Below are 5,597 nucleotides of genomic sequence, written 5' to 3'. Positions count from 1 at the left end.
ATTTATATTATTTATATTATTTATATTATTTAATCACATAATAAACAAATTATTATATAATTCACTCATGGTCTTTTTTTGAGATTACTCCCATGATTATGTAATATGTCCACTGACAGCTTTTCCTACTCAGGAACTGGTGACTTCAGTTCATAGCATAGACCTTGCAGCTATGACAATTTCAAGACTAAGAAGGATCCCAATGAAATCTCAGCCAAGTTTCTTTGATCCTCTTCTCCATTCTCTCATTTAACTTTCCTCTTATTTGTTTTTCCATATTCCCCTTCATTCCTCTATTCTTTCTTCTTCATCAGAGTAAAGCCTATCATAAGACAAGGTCTAGTTTTCCAACCATGCTGATTTTTGCCAGAGAATAAGGAACTTCCCTTTTCTGAAGTGAGAAATAACATTATGAGAATTGTTGTTTGTAGATGATTGAAAAATGTAGGAATAATATATGAGAAACTATGAAAAACTGGATCAGTGCAATGACCTGAATGCTCTTGGTCCCTTGATTTCCTTCTTCAATCCTTCATATTAGCTATATCTATGACTCTGTTTTATGTCTTAGAATCATGCATTACGTAAAGCTGAATTTTCTAATGGTTACTTTTTATTGTTGCAGGTGAATGATATCAAACTAAAATGATATCAATGGAGAACAGATCTGAGGTGAATGAATTCATTCTTACAGGGTTAACAGATGCCCCAGAGCTTCAGATTCCTCTCTTTATAATATTCATCCTCATCTACCTCATCACCCTTGTAGGAAATCTGGGAATGATAGCTCTTATCTCCTGGGATTCCTGCCTCCACACTCCCATGTATTTTTTCCTCAGTAACCTCTCTCTGGTGGATTTTGGCTACTCTTCAACTGTTACCCCAAAGGTGATGACTGGTCTCCTCACAGGGGACAAGGCCATCTCCCATAATGGATGTGCTACACAGTTGTTCTTCTTTGGGGCCTTTGTTATTATTGAAAGTTTCCTGTTAGCTTCCATGGCCTATGATCGCTATGCAGCTATTTGTAGGCCCCTACATTATACCACTACCATGCATATCTCGTCAGTGGATCTTATATCTGTGGCTTTCTAACTTCCTCCATAGTCATAGGAAACATTTTTACTCTTTCCTTCTGTAGGTCCAATATAGTCCATCACTTTTTCTGTGATATTCCCCCTCTCTTAGTTCTCTCTTGCTCTGAAATTCACTTCATTGAGTCAATAATCTTTATTTTAGGATCATTCAATGCCTTTTCCCCCTTTATCGTTATTTTTACCTCTTATTTGTTCATCTTCATCACCATCCTGAAGATTCATTCTGCTGAAGGACGTCAGAAAGCTTTTTCTACCTGTGCTTCCCATCTCACAGCAGTGTCCATATTTTATGGGACAATTATATTCATGTACTTCCAGCCTAGCTCAAACCATTCAATGGACTCAGACAAAATTGTGTCAGTATTCTACACCATGGTCATTCCCATGTTGAATCCTCTGGTCTATAGCCTGAGGAACAAAGATGTCAAGAATGCTTTTAAGAAAGCTATGAGGGGACAACAACTTTACTTAGATCATCTTTTTTAATTAGAGAAAAACCCCAATTTGCATCTTACTCCCACTGAAATCTATCCCCCAAGTCTGGCTATTTTTCTAATACACTCAGAAATGTAATTCAAATTTTTTCTATCAATATCATGTAGTATGAAGTGTCATAAGCTTGGAGTTAGGAGAGTCCTGAATTTAAATCCTGTCTCAGACTCTTTCCTGTTGTGTAACCTTAGAAAAGTCACTTAAAGTCTCCACCTCATTTTCTTCATATTTTAAAAGCCTCGATAGTATCCCTTTTCTTATAGGATTATTGTATACAATGCATGATATGTGTGTGCATACCCATAAACATGATATAGTAATTTTGTCTATTATCCTTCTAGAATGAGGAAGATCAGATACATAATTTTTTAACAGTATATTACTTGGAGGGCAAATGCCACTGAGATACTTGGAGATGGTTATGGCACTGCTTATTTATCAGTCCCTTAACCAAAAGTTTGCTGGTAAATATTTAAGAACTAGGTCTCTGTTGTAAATAAATACACACACACACAATTTAAAAATAATCCTCCTTATTATTTCCTCTATCACTTTCTGTGTAGGTTATCAAAACAATAAGCCAAGTATTTATTTGTAGCATTGATTGATTTCTATGGTCTAAGTGCTCACATTCAAAATTTAATTGTCTTTTTCTGAGCCAACTGAAACTAATCCCAGCATACCCCAGGAATATGGTTATATTTGGGAAGGAATATAGATCACAGTGTGGTTCTATGGGCCTAGAAAGAACTTTGAAAAATCCTGTGGGAGAGAGCCATTCATGGTATTATGAGTATAATATTCTTATCACAACCTTGGTGTCTATTACCTTCTAGCCAATATGTGTTGTGGGGGGCACTTCATGTATTTTTTTAATCTGAATAGGACTTCCTGTGATTCGTTTCAACACCTTTGATTTTATTGAGGGACGAAGTAAACTTTGTCTAGTATTTGATAACTTAAAAGATTTTTTAGGATATGGATATCTTGACAATATTGGGAGAAATGTAGGAATGTGCTATACTCTCAGCATGTAAGCTGATTTTCAAGGCACAATTATATTTGTGGGGTAATATATAATTGAAAAAATGATACTCTACTTTATTTTGTATTATTCACTAATTATTGATTGAAATTTGTATATAATCACCAGGATCAGTCTTGTTGGGTCACATGTAGATTTAATTTTCTAGACCTCATTGGTAAAATTTATGAGTATTCCTAGGGATTAAAGAGGAACCACAAAGATTCAAATCTGTGAACTTTTGCTGACCAAAGGGAGAAATGACTGAACTTGGTCAAAGGACATTGAAGCATCACAAGACTTTTCAGAAGATGCAAGTCAATATAGTCATAATATGTTTGCCCTCCAAGAGAGTTTCCAGGAGATATAATTAAAATCTGTGTTTTCCTTCTTACCTTGAGTTATAATAATACTTACTCAGATTCAATATATGCAAAATCCCACATTTCATTTCTGCATGATCAATCATTGTCTCAGTTTTATTTGCATCACTAGATTGCTTTTAATACCTTATTTAATTAAGTATATAAAAGATTTTCTCTGATTGTCAGATTCATCTTTGGTTATTGAGGAGCCTTGGATCCCTTTTATTATTATATGCTAGGCTTGCTGATAAGTTGATTTTGCTCAGATATTTGTGCCTCGGTTTCTCTTTATCACAGATTTTTATTGTTGCAGTAATGAGCTAATGAGAGAGAAATATTTTTTCAGGTCATTTTCCAGGATTAAACATGGTTTGTGTGAGCCCAGAAGTCTTGGTTGTTATTAAGGGACTTTGGTAGGTGTTTGGTATTCTTTCTTTCACTTGGATTCTACACCTTTTCCTTTGAGGATTTGCATTATTTTTGTCTTGAATCAACTAGCAACAGTTCACTCTAAAGAAGGAATGGTTTATCTCAATATATTCAGTTGATATTAGGGGGACATGCATATAATATTAATCAGTAGTAAGACATAGAAGCAAAAATGTCAATGCCTTAAGGACCACATTGAGAAATAATTTGTTCCAAATGAGTGGCATTATGATAGTGCTACATGCTGCTGTTTTTAGAGTATATCTAAAGTTTTTATTTAGTCTTGGGTGTGTGAAAGGAAATTTTTAACTCCCTTTGTTTATTTTAACTAAATCAATCGAGAACTTGGAGTGCCCCTCTTTTCACACTTAGTCATAAAGAACCTTTTACTAGAAAAGGAAATCCATACCCTCAAAGACCAGAAGTGGATCCCTCAAGCATTGTGGGCAGTGCTAGACAAATTAAGGAATTATGATTGGTTCCTGAGATGTGACCTGGGAGAATTGTTGGGTGGAAAAAAGTACTTAAAAAGTGAGAAGCAACAGGAAGTCATTCGTTCTTATTATGCACTCTGATTTTGAATTCTCATTTTGAATGAGGCTTCTGATTTCAGCTTCCTGATTCAGACCTTGGATTCTGGTGGACAATTCAGATTCAAATTCCTGCATTGGTAACTTGGGATGAAGAGGGATGTTTACTCTGGTGAGACTCTTGCCTCTTTATTATTAGAGACTGCCTTTTGTGACTCAGCCTCTTCAGCATTGGCCTTTTGGTTGGTGAAATACTTGGCTGAAGACACTCTCATGGGCAGGTGAGATTTGTATTCAGATTTACACTCAAGGTCTGGAGGCTCTCAGACTTAGGGTATTTAGCTAGGCAATATTTTCTACCTCTTTCCTACATTTCCCTCTCTTTACTATCTTTACTTTGCTGTAATAAAGCTACCACAGCTACTAAGAGTCCCATGACTTAAGAGTTAATTTTTATAAAGAGTGACCACAACAGCCTTTTTAACTCTTAATTTGACCAAAACCAATTTTAACTATTACAGGTGTCACATTTTAGGAAAGACTTTGATACTTGGAGCATGCCCTGAGAAGATTTATTAGAGAACATTTCATATTAACATTTTGAACTGAGTAAAATCATCTTGGGAAATTAAAATATCAGTTCGGGTAGATGAAGTATTGAAAGATGTCTCTTGGGGGAAAGGGAGTAGACATATTCTTCTTGACACTAGAAGGCAAAACACAGGGTAGTGGCTAGAATTTTCAGAGGCAAATTTTGGCTTCATATAAAGAAAAGTTTTCCTAACAAATGGAGCATTTCAAAATTAGAAATCTAACTTGAAGAATTCTTTCTCAATGTAGACCTTCAAGTGAGATATTTATTTATTGTGTGTGATATAGAGAACATTCCCTTTCAGATATAGATTAGATTTAATGATCCACTGATGGTAAGATTCTATTTTCCTCACTCTATCTCTCTCAAGAATTCCCCTTGGACCATTGGTACCTAGCCTAGAGTTCATATAATACCTTTGCTTCCATTTAGTTACCTAGGGCATTATTGAGACACATCCAACTTTTACATTTTGTTTTATAGGTCTAAATCCTCAAATGCCATTATAAACACAGATTGAAAGCATGAAAAAATATAGCATTTTACCATTCCCTCAATAAATTCAAAATGGATTTGGACATTTAAAAATATTAATATCCTTCTGTATTAATTTAATGAGGGTTACTTATTTTTCAGTATTTACTATTTATTACTTCAATAAAGAGTAGAATCTTTGACTTTTGTCTAATATTCTCAGACTTTAAGATCTTTGCTTCGTAGAAGATGAATGACTTAAAATATATTTATCAAATATTTATTATGTACCAAGAATCATGTGTAGCAACAAGAAAACAAATATTAAAGCAAGTCAGTCTCTAACTTCAAAGAGTTTATGATTTAAGGAGGAGCTCATCCCCCTGTAAAGGAGAGAGATCTAAAACTGAAATGAAGAAGATCCAAGTTTCAATCCTTCCATAGTTATTAAGGAGCTGTGTGACCCTGGCCAAGTTACTTAACCTCTCCCATCCTCAGAAAATAGCAAGGGTTTTGATGAGGATGCATGTTCTTGGAAGTTCAGAACCTGTAAGAAATCAAATGAATATAAAAAGATAGCTTTATAAATATTAT

At 34.7% G+C, this 5,597-nt stretch overlaps 1 pseudogene; it reads left to right on the top strand.

The window, feature by feature from the left end:
* The first annotated feature begins 645 nt into the window (after nt 1-645).
* LOC123251072 lies at nt 646-3,982 on the top strand (annotated as a pseudogene).
* Nucleotides 3,983-5,597: the final 1,615 nt, after the last annotated feature.

This window comes from Gracilinanus agilis, chromosome 6 (assembly GCF_016433145.1).
Source record: "Gracilinanus agilis isolate LMUSP501 chromosome 6, AgileGrace, whole genome shotgun sequence".
Taxonomy (NCBI): Eukaryota; Metazoa; Chordata; class Mammalia; order Didelphimorphia; family Didelphidae; genus Gracilinanus; species Gracilinanus agilis.
Note: the sequence above shows the minus strand (reverse complement) of the source record. Positions and strands in the feature narration are given on the sequence as shown.